This window comes from Heterodontus francisci, chromosome 22 (assembly GCF_036365525.1).
Source record: "Heterodontus francisci isolate sHetFra1 chromosome 22, sHetFra1.hap1, whole genome shotgun sequence".
Lineage (NCBI taxonomy): Eukaryota > Metazoa > Chordata > Chondrichthyes > Heterodontiformes > Heterodontidae > Heterodontus > Heterodontus francisci.
In genome coordinates, this window is record NC_090392.1 from 50,202,841 (window position 1) to 50,220,750 (window position 17,910).

General features: G+C 43.3%; 1 protein-coding gene and 1 long non-coding RNA gene across 5 annotated transcripts in view; one reads left to right on the forward strand and one right to left on the reverse strand.

Moving 5' to 3' along the window:
- Positions 1-1,431, reverse strand: part of ei24 (EI24 autophagy associated transmembrane protein) — a 35,978-nt gene extending 34,547 nt beyond the window's left edge. The window contains exon 1 of one of the 3 annotated variants that reach the window (XM_068053823.1): positions 1,376-1,431. The gene's annotated coding sequence lies outside the window, so the exon portion shown is untranslated. The remainder of the gene's footprint in view (positions 1-1,375) is intronic. The other 2 variants (XM_068053824.1, XM_068053825.1) reach the window with 2 other exon arrangements.
- Positions 1,432-1,538: 107 nt separating this feature from the next.
- Positions 1,539-17,910, forward strand: part of LOC137381360 (uncharacterized) — a 30,541-nt gene continuing 14,169 nt past the window's right edge. For both annotated transcript variants that reach the window (XR_010977151.1, XR_010977152.1), the window contains exons 1-2: positions 1,539-1,606; positions 15,258-15,344. This is a non-coding gene — a long non-coding RNA (uncharacterized lncRNA). The remainder of the gene's footprint in view (positions 1,607-15,257; positions 15,345-17,910) is intronic.

The following is a 17,910-nucleotide window of genomic DNA, read 5'->3' on the forward strand; positions in this document are numbered from 1 at the left end:
GCCCTGGTACTTCAATTCAGCTTCAGTACTCAAACTCACTTGATTAGTGGAGCTGCCCAGGTACACGGTTTCCTGGTGGTATGTGCATTGCTGCATCACAAAAATAACTGCACATACACTGTACAGTTGCCAGTGTTTTCACTGACAGATGCTGTTTTCTTGTAGGCAGAAAACAAATCTTTAAACTGGCATGTTATTGAGAATAAAGCCAGTGCTCAAGGGAGGAGTGGTGGACAAGAGGAGAAAGGAGTCTGCCAGTTAGGGAGATTTGATTCAGGATATGTTGGCGTATACCACCTATAACATCTGCATGTATCCAAACTGACACCAGTTCGAGATTTACCCTGTGGAGAACCAGCTTTATGCCAATACCGCTGCATAGTTCAGGCAGTTTGTGTCAAATGAAGTCTGCTTCAGGAGAAGTGCAACTTGCTGGCACAGCAGATTATTAGTTTCGATTCAGGTCAGTGACCCTTCATCAGAACTCGGTCACTGACCTGAATCGTTAACTCTGCTTCTCTCTCCATGGATGCTGCCTGACCTGCTGAGTATTTCCAGCATTTCTTGCTTGTATTTCAGATTTCCAGCATCTGCAGTATTTTGCTTTTATTATTAGTTTCAATACTGACTTTCCTGACTAAGAAATATGAGATTACACAATTTGAAGCTTGCATTAACTTGTACCAGTGTTAAATTTTCTTTATCTGCTGTGTATTAATGCAATATGGCAGAATATTAAGCCATCACAATTGATATAAAACCAATGATAACATTTCCAAATTTAATGGGATGTCACAACACCAAGGCTATGCCACGCTGGCTACCCTCTGACATGGTTCATACCAAAGGGTGACACATCATCACACCCTCAAAAACAGCACCGAATACCAGTGCCAACAAGGCACCTTAAAGGGGCACCATCATAATATTTTGGCAATAATTTTCCCCCATACTTCTTGTTGAAAAAATTCATTCCACTTTTTGCATGTAATGAAAAGGACGCATAACTCTCCCTCACAACCCAAAGAGGTTTGTCCAAATGTTTTATAATCCCCCCTCCCTCCTCATGGAGATAATGCCGTTTGACAAAACAGTGTCCCGACTCCCCTCCCCTTATTAAGCACTACTGCCTCTGGTTCACAGCTCTCTTCAGAAGGGACTCTGGCTCCACAGACCAGGGAAAAGATGCAGTTTGGCAATCCCTGAGATGATCAGGACAATGACCCAGGTTCTGCCGCTGCCTGAGATCCACCCAGACAACCCCTCCCGCAACACACAGGCAGACAGACAGGAATCTACCAACTCTTCAGTGCCATCACCCCAACCCCGACCGGGACACACTTATCCGGTCTCCAACACACCGATTAACACTCACCACTCTCAGGACGGACGCTCACCACCGGAGGCCTGGTCGTCGCCGACTGCCGCGCATGCGCCGCGAGTGGGTCGATGGGAAATGTAGTTTTGCTCGCCTGCGCGCGACGGCACCAGGTTCCGACAGGCCGCGCTCGGGAACTACAGATCCCAGAGTCCATTGCGCAGGTCAAAGGGCAAATTCGGAGGCCGGCTGGAGTGGCAGACAAGGCGGAGGTGATTTGTTAATGAGGTATCACTTTTCTACTCTTGTTATTGTGAATGATCACAGGTCAAGTAAATTAACACAGCATCTGCATTTGTTACTTTGCAATTAGTTGGGGACAATATATTCGCAACAATAGACAATTGAGTGATATTTCAAAACTTTGAAATTTTAATGAGTTAAATAAAATATAGAGATGGCAGGGCAGGTGATGTCTTGCAGCTGTACTATGTGGGAGCTGGTGGACACCAGTGTGATCTACAACAACCACATCTGTAGTGAGTGTCTGCAGCTCGAGGCACTTTGGCTCAGAGTTGATGAGCTGGTGTCTCAGCTTCGGACACTGCGATGCATCAGGGATGGAGAAAGTTACCTGGGTACTTTGTTGCAGATGGCGGTCACACCCACGAGGTTAAGTACATCAGATTTAGTCCGTGGTCATGGGCCTAAGGGTGCGAGGAAGGTATGGGGATCCTGAAGGCAGCATTGGAGGAGCCTCAGCCCTTGCATTTGTCCAAAAGGTTCGAGGTTCTTGCAGCCTGTGTGGGCGAGAGCAAGGACTAAAGGGCAGATGACCACAGCACCATGGTCGAGGAAGTTTAAAAAAGAAAAAAAACTTGCATTTATACAGTGCTTTTCATGACCAGTGGACATCTCGAAGCACTTTTGGATAAATGCAAGGACTGAGGCTCTTCCAATGCTGCCTTCAGAATCCCCACACCTTCCTCACATAGTCACACCCTTAGGCCCATGACCACAGACTAAATCTGATGATCTTAACTCTTGTCCTCCCCTCCCAAAGACCTGTGGCTCCAAGATTGGCCTGTGAGTCACCTGAGAACACACAAATCATGAAGTCTGGCAGACGTCATCCTCGTTTTGAGGGACTAACAACAACTTTTGAAGTCACTGTTGTAATGTAGGAAATGCGGCAGCATAATTGCGCATAGCGAACTCCCACAAACAGCAATGTGATAATGATCAGATAATCTGTTATTTCTGTGATGTTAATTGAGGAATAAATGCAAAAGATGGCAACTCTGACAGTGCATCACATTTCAGTACTGCACTGAAGTGTCAGCATAAAGTTTTTCTTCAAGTGCTTGAACCAGAACCTTGTGGTTCAGAGATGAGTGCTACCAACTGAGTCACGACTGTGAATGTAGTAGCAGGAGGTGACAGTATAGTTAGGGGAATAGATACTGTTCTCTGCAAGCGAGAGCGTGGGTCCCCAAGGCTGTGTTGCCTGCCCGGTGCCACGGTTCAGGACATCTCCTCGGTTATTAGAGGAACGGGAGGGGAAAGATCCAGTTGTCATGGATGATGTAGGTACCAACAACATAGGTAGGACTAAAAAAGAGGTCCTGCTGAGGGAGTATGAGCAGCTAAGGGCTAAAAAAGCAGAACCACAAAGGTAATAATCTCAGGATTACTAACTGACCACAAGTACATTGGGATAGGGTCAATAAGATCAGAGAGTGGAATGTGTGGCTTAAAGATTGGTGTGGGAGAAAGGAGTGTCAATTCATGGGGCACTGACACCAGTTCCATTGGTGTGGGCTTCACCTGAATTGTGCTGGGACGGTGTCGTGGCAAATCGAATAACTAGGACTGTAAAGAGGGCTTTAAATTAAATAGTTCGGGGCGTGGCTTCAAGTGAGGGGAAATTTAGAATGTCAAAGAGAAAGGACAAGGCAATAATGCAGGGTAGCAATATGGAAGAGGTAGAGCGTATAAACATAAGAGTGCACCAGCAAATAGGGTCAGAGTATGGAAAATGGCTAAAAGACAAAATTAAAGGCTCTTCATCTGAATTCACACATCATTCGTAACAAGATAGGTGAATTGACGCAGAAATAGAAATAAATGGGTATGATTTGATAGGCATTACAGACATGGTTGCAAGGTGACCAAGGTGGGAACTGAATAATCAGGAGTACTTGACATTATGAAAGGTTAGGCAGAAAGGAAAAGGAGGTGGGGTAGTTTTGTTAATAAAGGATGAGATCAGTACAATGTGAGAAATGATCATGGGCTGGAAGATCAAGATGAAGAATTCACCTGTTTGGGTGGAGATAAGAAATAGCAAGGGAAAGAAGTCACGGGTGGGAGTAGTCCGTCAGCCCACTAATGGTAGCTACACTGTTGGATAGAGTATAAATAAAGAAATAATGAGGGCTTGTAAGAAAGGTACAGCAATAATCATGGGCGATTTTAATCTTCATATAGATGGAACAATTCAAATTGGCAAAGGTAGCTTGAGGTTCATTGAGTGTATTCGGGACAATTTCTTAGAACAGTACATTGTGGAACAAACCAGGGAACAGACTATTTTAGATCTAGTAATGTTAATGAGACAGGATTAAAGGATCCTTTAGGGAAGAGTGATCATAACATGATGGAATTTCACATTCAGTTTGAGGGTGAGAAACTTGGGTCAGAAACCAGTGACTTACATTTAAATAAAGGTAGTTACAAAGATATGAAGTCAGAGTTGGCTAAAGTTGGTTGGGAACATGGATTAAAAGGTAAGACGGTTGTAAGGTCTCATATTGTCAATCTGCTATAGTAAATTGGGGAGAGATAGTAGCATAGTGGTATTGTCACTGGACTAGTAATCAGAGAACCAGGCTAATACTCGGGGCATGGGTTCAAATCCCACCATGTCAGCTGGTGGAATTTAAATTCAATTAATTAATAATAATCTGGAATTGAAAGCTAGTTTCAGTAATGGCGACCATGAAGCTACCATTGATTGTTTTAAAAACCCATCGCGGTCACTACTGTCCTATAGAGAAGGAAATCTGCTGTCCTTACCTGGACTGGCCTACATGTGACTCCACACCCACAAACAATGTGGTTGACTCTTAATTGCTCTCTGAAATGGCCTAGCAAGCCATTCAGTTGTACAAAACCACTACAGAAAATGTGAAAAGGAATAAAACTGGACAGAATGCCTGGCATCGACCTAGGCACCAGAAACAACAATGGCAAAACCAGCCCTGTTGACCCTGCAATGTCCTCCTTACTAATATTTGGGACCTTGGGCCAAAATTGAAAAGGTGTTTCAGATGAAAATTGCGGTGGCCATCTTGGCTGCCAGCATTTTAAAAAGTTAACTGCAGGAGTTGTCCCATTAAAAGTTTAATGTAAGTTTTCCACCGATGAATTAGAAATTCCTTATTTGGCATATTGTATTTTCTTGACAATTTACTGAGCTCATCACTGTTGAATGGGGGTTCTTGTCACTTCTCACCATTTGAGGGTCTCCAAACAAATTGAAAATTTGGTCAAGCTTTGGGGCCATTTCTTTCGCTGAGGTAGACGTAACTATTTCTACGACTGGGAATCTGCTGTAGTCGTCAATGACAACAAACAAATGCTCGTCAGCGGGCAAGGCTATGAAGTCTACGCTAACATCAGTCCACAGGCCTGCAGGTATCTCAGACATGCTGAGTGGCTCACGAAGATTTGACATTATGGTTGCTTGACATGGCAAACACTGATTGATTTTGTGCTTCACCATGCAGTCAATTCCCAGAAACTATTACCTTTTCCCAAAGAAGTTGTTTGGCTTTGACAATTCCCTGGTGACCCTCATGTGCTGAAACACACGGCACTACCTTCTGGATTGCTGCTGTAAACTGAACCTTTAGCGGCACACTGTGCATGCTACACCAAGTATGTGCAGTGGTCTCAAATGAACAATACACTACAATGGTAGATAAGCAGTGGCAGACATTTAAGGAGCTATTTCATGATTCTCAACAAAGATATATTCTATTAAGAAAGACTATAAAAAGGATGAACCATCTCTTGCTGACTAAGGAGGTTGAGGATGGTATCAAAGTGAAAGAAGAAAACCTACAATGCTGCGAAGATTAGTGGTACGCCAGAAGTTTGGGAAAATTTTACAAACAAATAAAGGATGACTTAAAGAAAAAGTAAAGAGGGGGAAAATAGATTGAGAGTAAATTAGCAAGAAATATAAAAACAGACAGTAACAACTTCTGCTGCTCCTACCAAGAGATCTGCTGCCATGGTTTCTCATGCTTGTCTATCTTGCGCCATCCTTACACATCTGCTGTAGCTTGTCTGCAACCGCTCTGTGACATCCATTGTCCAACTATCACTAGGTTGACCCCTCTTTCTGTTGCCATCTACTTTGCCCTCTAGAAGAGATCTCTGTAGCTTTTCAGCTCTGATCAAATGGCCGAAATACGGACATTTTCTTTTCTGGATGTCATTTTTTAGAGGTTTTTTTTGCTCTTGCCATTTCAATCACCTCTTCATTTGTCTTATGATCTGTATAAGGAATTTTAAGCATATGTCTTAGCATCCACATTTCAAAAGCCTCTATTTTCATCCACAGATTTTTACTTATTTTCTGAGGCATACAGGAAAGTAGATAGAATGTAGCCTCTTATGAGTTTTTTTCCTTGTTAAAAGCTTGAGTTTTCTTGTTAACACATCCTTCATTTTCACGAAATTACTTTTGGCTATCTCCATCCTTCTTCTGACTTCAGCATTGTATCTACCATCTTCTGTTTTCATTTGTCCTAAATAGACAAACCTAGCTACTTATTCCAGCGGAATAGCATCCAGTTCAATCTTCACTCTGGTTTCTTCTTATGTAGTCCTTCTAACTACCATTGTTTTTGTCTTTTTGGTGTTCATACTCAATCCATATTCTAAATTTCTAGACTTTACTTGATCTATGATATTTTGTAGGGCCTCTTCTGATTCTGCAAGTAGTGCTGTGTTGTCAGCATACTGCAAGTTTATGTTCTTACCTCCAAGTTTTACACCTGGAAGTACATCTAATTCTTTGAATATTTGTTCTGTGTACAGATTGAATAATTTTGGTGACAGTGCCACAGTCTTGTCTTACTCCTCTCTTAACTTGAAACATATCTGATTGCCATTCTTCTAGCCTGACGCTTGCTATTTGGTCCCAATATAGACTCTGGATAAATCTCACATCTTTACTGTCAATGTCACATTTCAGCAACAAGTCTATTAGCTTTTGGTGATAAACACGATTGAATGCTTTTTCATAATCTATAAAACATATATAAATGTTCTTGTTTACTTCTAGATATTTATCGAAGATTGTTCTTAGGTTAAATATTCCCTCTCTTGTTCCTACTCCAGACTGTGTTTCACCAATTTCTGCATCAAATGTGTTATTATTTCTTTGTGTTATGATTTTCAAGATCACTTTAATGAGATGACTCATTAAGCTTATAGTTCGAAACTGATGCACTCCATTGCTCTAGGTTTCTTGGGTAACTTAACGAATAACGAACGCCTCAAATCACTTGGAATGTATCCTTTGGTATACATTTGATTACAACTTTTTGTTATCACTTCTAATTTTGTTTCTCCGAGGGCTTTTAGATGTTTTGTTGTTCTGCCATCTATGCCTGGAATTTTTCCTGTACTCATCAATTTCAAAATATTCTTTACCTCTGGTATCATAATGTTTGGTCCTTCCTTTGCCTTTATATCTTGAGGACTCCCTCGATTTGGATCATCATACAATTCAGTTATAATCTTCTTTCCATCTTTTTGCTGCTGTATCCCTTTCAAACTATATTTTACCATCTCTGTGTTTTATGCACGCACTATCTGTTGTTATCCCTTTCTTTCTATCTGTCAAAGATTTCACCTTCTGGTGCGTAACTCTCATTTTGTGATATCTTTCCAGCTCCAATACTTCATTGCACATCTCATTATTCCATTTATCTTTAGTCTGCCTACATGCATTCTTTTTTTTTGCAATTTCATCATACTCACATGTGTTTCTCTTCTTTCCCCTTTCTATCATCATTGCTACAAACATATAAAAAGGATGAGAGTAGTTAAAGTAAATGTTGGTCCCTTAGAGGATGAGACTGGGGAATAAATAATAGAAAACAAGGAAATGGATTTTTGAACAAATATTTTGTATCTGTCTTCACAGTTAAAGACACTAAAAGCATCCCAATAATACTAGAAAATCAGGGGCAAAAGGGAGGAACTTAAAACAGTCATGATTACTAAATAAATAGTACTGGCCAAACAAATAGAACTTTAATGAAATGGCTGCAGAGATAGTGCTTGCATTGGTTGTAATCTTCTAAAATTCCCTAGATTATGGAAAGCTCACAGCAGATTGGAAAGCTGCAAATGTAATGCCCCTATTTGAGAAAGGAAGGAGACAGAAAGCAGAAAACTACATCTCAGAATGTAAATGGCCAAAATCTGGAATCCATCATTAAGGAAGTAGTAGCAGGACATTTAGAAAATCATAGTACAATCAAGCAGAGCCAACATGGTTTTATGGAAGGGAAATTGTGTTTGATGGGTGGATAAAGAGGAACCAGTAGATGTAGTGTATTTGTATTTCCAAAAGGCATTTGATAAGGTGTCACATAAAAGATTACTGTGCATGATGAGAGCTTATGGTATTGAGGGTATAATAATAAAATGGATAGATGATTGGCTAACTAACAGAAAAGAAAAAGTTGGGATAAATGGATTATTTTCAGGATGGCAAACTGTAACTAGTGGGGTGCCACAGGGATCATTGCTGGGACCTTAATTATATGTAATCTATATTAATGACTTGGATGAAGTGATTGAGTGTATTGTAGCCAGATTTGCTGATGATACAAAGATGGTGGGAAAACCAGTTGTGAGTAGGTCACAAAGAGCCTGCAAAGGAATATAGGTAGGTTAAGTGAGTCTGCAAAAATTTGGCAGGTGGAATATAATGTGAGAAAATGTGAGGTTATCTACCTTGTTAGGAAGAACAGAAAAAAATATATAATTTAAATGGAGAGAGACTACAGAATGCTGTGATACAGAGGGATCTGGGTGTTCTCGTACATGAAACACAAAAAGTTAGTATGCAGGTACAGCAAGTAATTAGGAAGGCAAGTGGAATGGTGGCCTTTATTGCAAGGGGAATAGAATATAAAAGTAAGGAAATTTTGCTACAATTGTATAGGGTGTTAGTGAGACCACACCTCATGGATTGTGTACAGTTTTTATTTCCTTATTTAAGGAGTTATATACTTGCATTGGAGGCAGTTCAAAGAAGTTTCACTAGGTTGATTCCTGGGATGAAGAGGTTGTCTTATGAGGAAAGGTTGAGCAGGTTGGGCCTATACTCATTGGTGTTTAGAAGAATGAAAGGTGATCTTTTTGAAACATACAAGATTCTCAGGGGGCTTGACAGGGTAGATGCTGAGAGGATGTTTCCCCTTGTGAGGGAATCTTGAACTGGGGGGACAGTTTCAGAATAAAGGGGCTCCCATTTAAGATGGAGATGAGGAAAAATTTCTTCTCTGAGGGTCATGAATCTTTGGAATTTTCTACCCCCGAGAGCTGTGGAAGTTGAGTCATTCAATATATTCAAGTTGAGATAGACAGGCTGTCGAATTATAGAGGAGTCAAGGGTTATGGGGAACAGGCAGGAAAGTGGAGTTGAGGCCCAGATCAGATCAGCCATGATCTTATTGAATGGTGGAACAGGCTCGAGGAGCCATGTGGCCTTCACCTCCTCATTTGTTTTTTCATGCATAGATGGAGGATTGGTTAACAGATAGGAAGCAGAGAGTAGGGAGAAAGGGGGCCTTTTCAAATTGGCAGGCTGTAACTAGTGGAGTACCACAAGAATCAGTGATGGGGCCTCAGCTATTTAGAATCTCTATTAATGATTTAGACGAAGAAACCGAGAGTAATGTATCCAGGTTTGCTGATGATACAAAGATAGGTGGGGATGTAGGCTGTGAGGAGCACACAAAGAGGCAGCAAAGAGATGTAGACAGGTTAAATGAGTGGACAATAAGGTGGAAGATAGAGTATAATGTGGGAAATGTGAGGTTATTAACTTTGGTAATAAGAATAAAAAAGCAGAATTTTTTTTAACGGGCTTGAAATTTAAATGTTGCTTCAGAGAGACTTGGGTGTACTCGTACAAGTAACACAGAAAGTTAGCATGCAGGTACAACAAACAATTAGGAAGGTACATGGCATGTTGGCCATTATTGCAAGAGGATTGGACTACAAGAATAAGGAGGTCTTGCTACAATTGTACAGGGCTCTGGTGGGATCACACCTGGAATACTATGTGCAGTTCTGGTATCCATATGTAAAGAATGATATACTTTCTTTGGAGACGGTATAGCGAAAGTTCACCTGATTAGTTCCCGGGATGAGAGGATTGTCCATGTTTGGACCAAGGCTGTAATAAGGTCTGAAGCTGTGTGGCTCTGGTGGAACTCAAACTGAACATTGGTGAGCAGGTTATTGGTCAGTGTTGCTTGCTAGCACTGTCAGCAACACCTTCCACACTTTGATGGTTGAAAGTAGACTGAAGGGGTGGTAATTGGTTGGATTGGATTTGTCTTGCGTTTTTTGGACAGGATTTACTTGGGCAATTTTCCATGTTGTCAGGTAGATGCCAGTGTTGTAGCTGAAATGGAACAGCTTGTTTGGGGGTGTGGCTAATTCTGGACCGCTTGTCTTCAGTACTACAGCCAGGGTGTTGTCAGGACCCATAACCTTGGAGGTGAGGAAAACCCCAGTGGTGGAGAGCTTTGGGAGCCCTAGGTACAAAGTCACCATGTTATAACTGGAACAGGGCGGGTAAGTGGAATTGATGTAGATGTTCCGTTATGGGCCAGAATTTAATGGTGAGGTGGTGACCCCTCCCACTGGCTGAAAAGTTGGGGGAGAGCTCACTTCTGTTGGGCCTGGAAGCCACGCAGTTATTTTGCATGGCCCAGGCCCTTAAATTGGCTTCAGTCGGGGCTTCCACCCCTCTGAGGTAGGATGTCCCACCTCCAAGAGTTGCCAGCCAATCAGAGAGACAGCAGCTCTTCAGTTTCAGATGCTAGACGCCGGCCTTCAAAAAAGGTGAGGGCTGGGCTTTACCGAAGGCAATTGGCTAGGCCCCAGCGAGGAGGGTGGACGTGTCAGAGTCGAGGGTGGGGTGACCCTTGCTGCTGGGGGGCCCTCTGTGGGGCACAGGGTGACCGATCAGGAGGGCTCCACCCCAGCCTGCAAGGATGCCACCAGATATTACTAGATGGCCTCCTCAGGTGCTGAAGTGCCCGTCTGCCGCTGGTAAAATATTACCAGCAGACCCTTAAGTGGCAATTAATTGGGGAGGGGGGGCGGGTTGGTAATAGGCACGACACCCCCCGCCTCCTACACGGTTTTAAAGACCCCCCCCGCCTCCTAGCCCACTCCTGGGAGCATTATATTCCAGCATACTGAATGGTGGAGCAGAGTCGATGGAATGACTCTTGTTCCCATTTCTTTTGCTGTTATGTAATGTAAGAAACACAGCATCCAATTTATATATAACAAACACCAATGAGATAAATAACCCCCGATAATCTGTTTTTGTGATATTGGTTGAGGGATGAATGTTGGCCAGGACACTGGCTAGAACTCACTTAATTGTTCCCTTTCAAAATAATGTCATAGTCATACAGCATAGCAACAGGCCCTTCGGTCCACCGCTTCCATGCCGACCGTAATGCCTATCTATACTAATCTCACCTGCCTACATTAATTCCATATCCCTTTATGTCTTGCTCATTCAAGTACCTGTCCAGATGCCTCTTAAATGTCGCTACTGTTCCTGCCTCCACCACCTCCTCAGGCAGCTCATTCCAGATACCCACTATTCTTTGTGTGAAATATTTACCCCTTTGATCCCCTTTAAACCTCCTCCCTCTCACCTTAAATCTATGCCCTCTAGTTTTAGTCACCCCTACAATGGGAAACAGACTCTGGCTATCTACCTTATCTATGCCTCTCATAATTTTAACGACCTCTATCATGTCCCCTCTCAGCCTCCTTCACTCCAGGGAAAACAGACCCAGCCTGTCCAATCTCTCTTTATAACTCAAGCCCTCCAAACCAGGGAACATCCTTGTGAATCTTTTCTGCACCCTCTGTAGCTTAATCACATCTTTCCTGTAGTGCGGCGACCAGAACTGCACACAGTACTCGAAGTGCGGATAACCAACGTTATGTACAATTGTAACATGATGTCCCAACTCTTGTACTCAGTGCCTCGGCCAATGAAGGCAAGCATGCCATATGCCTTCTTCACCACCCTGTCTACCTGTGTTGCCACTTTCAGGGAACTATGTACTTGCACCCCAAGGTCTCTCTGCTCAACAACACTCCCCAGGGCCCTACCATTCACTGTATATGTCCTGCCCTGGTTTAACTTCCCAAAATGCATCACTTCGCACTTGTCTGCATTAAATTCCATTTGCCAATCCCTTGCCCACTTTCCCAGTTGATCTATATCCTGTTGTAACCTTAGACAACCTTTTTCACTGTCCACTATACCACCAATTTTGGTATCATCTGCAAACTTACTAATCATGCCCCTTACATTCACATCCAAGTCATTAATATATATGACAAAAAACAGAGGGCCCAGCACCGATCCCTGCGGCACACCACTGGTCACCGGCCTCCAATCTGATAAACAACCCTCCACTACCACTCTCTGCCTCCTGTCACCAAGCCAATTTTGTATCCAATTTGCTAGCTCATCCTGGATCCCATGTGTTTGAACCTTCTGGACCAGCCGACCATGCTAAAGCCTTGCTAAAGTCCACGTAGACAACGTCCATCTCCCTGCCCTCATCAATCCTCTTGGTCACCTCTTCAAAAAACTCAATCAAATTCGTGAGACATAATTTCCCACGCACAAAGCCATGCTGACTATCCCTAATCAGACCTTGCCTTTCCAAATGCATATAAATCCTGTCTCTCAGAATCCCTTCCAATAACTTTCCCACCACTGATGTAAGGCTCACCGGCCTGTAGTTCCCTGGCTTATCCCTGCTGCTCTTCTGAAATAAAGGCACAACATTAGCTATCCTCCAGTCTTCCGTTACCTCACCCATGGCTAACGATGATACAAAAATCTCTGCCAGGGCCCCAGCAATCTCCTCCCTTGCTTCCCAGAGCATCCTAGGATACACCTGGTCAGGCCCTGGGGATTTATCCACCTTAATTCACTTCAAAACCTCCAACACCTCCTCCTTTGTAATGTTGATATGCTCCAGGATATCGCCGTTCCCTCCCTTGAACTCACTAGCTTCCATGACCTTCTCCACGGTAAATACAGACAAGAAGTATTCGTTTAAGACCTCACCCATTTCCTGTGGCTCCACACATAGATTACCACACTGATCCTTAAGGGGACCTACTCTTTCCCTAGCTACCCTTTTACTCTTAATATACTTATAGAATCTTTTAGGATTCTCCTTTATCTTATCTGCCAGGGAAATCTCATGGCCCCTTTTCGCCCTCCTAATTTCCTTCTTAAGTGTAGTCCTACATCCCCTGTACTCCTCGATGGACTCGCTTGATCCCAGCTGCCTTTACCTGACATATGCCTCCTTCTTTGTCCTGACCAGACCCTCAATATCCCTCGTCAACCAAGGTTCCCTAAACTTGCCAGCCTTGCCCTTCCATCTAACAGGAACATGCCTTCCCTGAACTCTTCCTATCTCACTTTTAAAAGCCAGACGTCCCTTTACCCTTAAACAGCCTCTCCCATTCAACTTTTGAGAGTTCCTGTCTGATGCCATCGAAATTAGCCTTCCCCAATTTAGGACTTCAACCGGAGGACCAGTCCTATCCTTTTCCATAACCATCTTGAAGATAATAGAGTTATGGTCACTGGTCCCAAAGTGCTCCCCCACTGACACATCAACCACCTGCCCAGCCTCATTTCCTAAGAGGAGGTCGAGTGTAGCCCCTTCTCTAGTAGGGCCATCCACATACTGCTTCAGAAAACTATCCTGGACACACTTAACAAATTCTTCCCCATCTGATCCCTGAGCACTAATGCAGTCCCAGTCAATATTAGGGAAGTTAAAATCACCTACTATTACAACCCTACAATTCCTACACCTATCTGTGATTTCCCTACATATATGCTCCTCCAATTCCCTCTGACTATTGGGGGGCCTGTAGTATAATCCCATCAAAGTGATCACCTCTTTCTTATTTTAAGTTCTACCCATATGGCCTTGCTGGATGTTCCCCCCGGGATATCCTCTCTAAGTACTGCCGTGATGTCCTCCCTAATCAATAGTGCAACTCCTTCTCCTCTCTTACCTCCACCTCTGTCACGCTGGAAGCATCGGTACCCCGGAACATTGAGCTGCCAGTCCTGCCCATCCCTTCACCACGTTTCCGTAATAGCTATAATATCACAATTGCATGTCCCGATTCATGCTCTGAGTTCATCTTCCTTACCTGTAAGGCTTCTTGCATTAAAGTAAATGCAGTTTAGCCTACCAGACCTTCCACGCTCCTTGTCCTGCCCCTGCCCGGCCTGCCTACTGGACTTGCTTGCTTTGACCTCTACATTTGCCTCAGCTATCTCACCGGTGAGACTACTACTTTGGGTCCCACCCCCCTGCAAGACTAGTTTAAACCCTCCCGAGTATTACTAGCAAACCTCCCTGCAAGGATATTGGTCCCCTTCCAGTTCAGATGCAACCCGTCCCTCTTGTACAGGTCACCTCTGCACCAGAAGAGATCCCAATGATCCAAGTAGCTGAAGCCCTCCCGCCGACACCAGGTCTTCAGCCTTATCCTCCTATTCCTACCCTCACTAGCACGTGGCACAGGGAGTAATCCTGAGAATACAACCCTAGAGGTCCTGCTTTTTAACCTTCTGCCTAACTCCCTATATTCACTTTGCAGGACCTCATCTCTCTTCCTGCCTATGTCGTTAGTACCAATATGGACCACGACCTCTGGCTGCTCACCCTCTCCTTTCAGAATGTCCTGCAGCTGCTCTGAGACATCCTTGACCCCAGCACCAGGGAGGCAACATACCATCCTGGAGTCTCGTTTGTGGCCACAGAAACGCCTATCTGCACCCCTTACGATAGAATCCCCTATCACTATAGCTCTTCCACCCCTTTTCCTCCCCTGCTGTGCAGCAGAGCCCTCCATGGTGCCACGGAACTGGCTGTTGCTGCTTTCCCCTGGGAGATCATCCCCCCCCAATAGTATTCAAAGCGGTATATCTGTTTGAGAGGGGGATGGCCACAGGGGACTCCTGCACTACCTGCCTGCGTCTACTGCTCCGTCTGGTGGTCACCCATCCCTTTTCTGCCTGTGCAGCCATTACCTGCGGTGTGACCACCTCACTAAACGTGCTATCCACGACGTCCTCAGCATCACGGATGCTCCACAGTGAATCCACCCTCAGCTCCAGCTCTGTAATGCGGTTGGCCAGTAGCTGCAAATGGATACACTTACTGCATACATGGTCGTCAGGGATACTGGAAGCGTCCCTGATTTCCCACATAGCGCAGGAGGAGCATATCACGGGGCTGAGCTCTCCTGCCATGACTTACCTTTAAATTAATTTAGTTACTCCCTTTAAAAAAATACTAATTACACTAGGGGTCCTGTTCTACTCCAAATACTACCCACTACAATCTAAAGTCCTTAATAAATTACTCTAATTTAAGTAGTACTACTCACCTTATCACTGGAGGGTTTTTTTAAAAAGAAACTTTCCCCTTTTTTAAGCAATTTAAATGCACTAACAGCTGTTACTTACCCAATCACCTTGCAGAATTCTCGTGATATCACTAAGTTTTTTCCCCTCTTTTTCGAGTCTCAGCGTGCGCTGAGAGACACAGAGAGACTGCCGCCACTCCGGATCAGGTTCCACGCAGGTCCGACAGCCGCCACTCCGATCTGCTCCCAGGTAAGTGTCATGGGATTTTTTTTACATTCACCTGATATTTAGCTTAACATTGTAAATTTAACCTAAAACCGAAAACTGTAAAGGAAACTGCCTGTCAGTGGCCAATTAACTGTCAGTCAGCTGTCAGTCATTGTTAGGACCTCAGTGAGACCATTAACGTTTCAATACGAGATATGAACCGCCCAGACCAATTTAAAGAATTACACAAGAAGATTTCACGTTTTAAGACTTTTATTATAACAACTGAAAAGAAATTCCCATTAACCACATAGTACTTTGTAAGTAGCTGAAACCCCAGATTACAAAGAAGGGTATTTTCTTCACTTATTGAAATACTTGAAAACCTCACTCCACACTTAAATGTTACACAGTCCTCTTTGATGGTGAAATCCTTTGCTGTTTGTCATGCACAGAAAGAGCTGTGATGAAATAAACAATGAAATGGAAAAATTACAAATTTAAAAAGTCAACTGCTAAACAAAATCACAAGAACATGGAAACTTATTCACAGCCAAAATGGAGTCGCGGCCATGTGGCCCCTTCTGTACTGGAAATCCACAAACTCATCTGCAAGCTTGTTAACCTCATCTGGGATAGCTCTCAGGAGAACCCCATTGAAATTGAAAGGAGCTATTGCCTATTAATAACTTTGATTGACATGAATAGATTGACAGCGATACTGGAGAGAGTCTGGCTCATAGCCAAACCAAGATGAGTAAGGTGTGAAGCAGCAACATCATAACAGATTGATTTCCAATCAAACATCCAGCGATGGCCACAGTTATCAAATCTTTGTCCATTGTGTGGTGACAATAAGGGAGAAGGCCATGTGTCACTTACCAGAAGTTAGTGAGAGAGATTTTTTAAAAAAGATAGCTCTCTGGGGAGAGAGAGAGAGACAAAGAGGAGAGATCAAGCCAACATCACAGAAAGACCGTGAGAAGGATCCGGTGGAAAGAGAAGAACCCTGCTGACTAAGAACAATTACCACCACAGACGTCACAAAATGACTTTGAGACTAACCATCTGTGAGATTAACATACTGCACACTGACAGCTTTAGGCTGTATAACAACAACTAGAGCTTTACAATACCTCTGCAAGTTCAGGACTGCGAATTATCAGGCCTACAACTTAAAAAAAAAAGACTTTTCCACCCGAGCAGATGCAATAATCATCTATAAACCACGAACACTTACCTCACTTGGAACGTTAAACTACCTCATCCTTTTCTCTCTATCTATCTATTGTGTGGGTGAATGGGTATGTCAGTGAGGTTGCGATCATTTTGAGATTTATTTTAAAAATAGTTTTTTTTTAACCCAGGAGAAAACCTGTCATTTGTCTTTATTTGAGCTTCAAGACACTCCGCTAAAGCATCATTTTAACAAAACACGATTGTGGTCAGATAGGAGGTGAACGGTGGGAACCACCCACACCCCTTACCACCTATCCGTAACATGTTAAGAGTCCCAAACTCCTCCCAGTAGCAATGGGTTGGATCTCCCAGACCGTTTCAAAAGTCAATCTCCTCTTTGCTCACTTCCCCGAGCACTTCCGACCTGGACATCTGTGAATGTGATTCCTCGTGATCCTGCTGGTTGCCTTCTTCGCAAGTTTCAACTTTCAAAATGAGTTCAAATCTTGGCAGCCTTTTGCTGTATCAGGCTTCCATGAGCAGGTATCTCCTTCTCCTCTCTCTCCCCCTCTCCTCTCTCTCCCCCTTTCAAGGCTGTAACCGCTGGGTTCCCTTCTTACAGCCTGCCTTGAGGTCACAACTGCTACTTTCCTCTCTTACAGCCTGTCTGCCTTCATAAAATCTGTTAAATTTATCTGGACTCAAAAGTCAATAGCTTATTGTCCTGTTCCAATATGCGAAGTCCCAAAGTCTGGTTTCACAGAGTAACCTGGGCCTTCCATTGTTCCCAGCTGCATAGTACATTTTCATCTTCAGAATCACTGACTCCTTGTTTATGACCCGTAGGTCTGGGAGGGTGAAACTCATTGTTCTTCAGGTGTTACCCCTGCAGTCTCTGTTTCTTCCCAAAAAAATCTTTAATCTGTGTTCTCTGTTGCCCTGGTAACCAAGATTTCTATCTTGCCCTTTAACAGAGCGAATGTGAGATACCTAACCTTCTGGATTCCATCTTAAAAACTTTTAAAAATCACTACTTTTAAAACATAATCATGTTACAAAGTCCAGTGTTCATAACCTATGTAACAGTGGTTATGCTGGGGGATTTTAACTTTTATGTTGATTGGATAAGCAGACTAGCATGTGTCAGGAAGGTAGTGGATTTTTTTCAGCATGTTCAGTTTTCTGCAACAATATGCCCTAGAATGAATAAGAGGGCAGGCCATGGCCATATTAGATTTAGTAATGAACCATATTTAGATAACAGTGCGTGAACATTTCTCTAATAGAGATCATAATATGATTGAGTTCAACATAGTGTTTGAAAGAGAGAAATGTGAAACAGCTACTAAGATTCTAGATTAAAGCGAAGTTTAGATTAGATTAGAGATACAGCACTGAAACAGGCCCTTCGGCCCACCGAGTCTGTGCC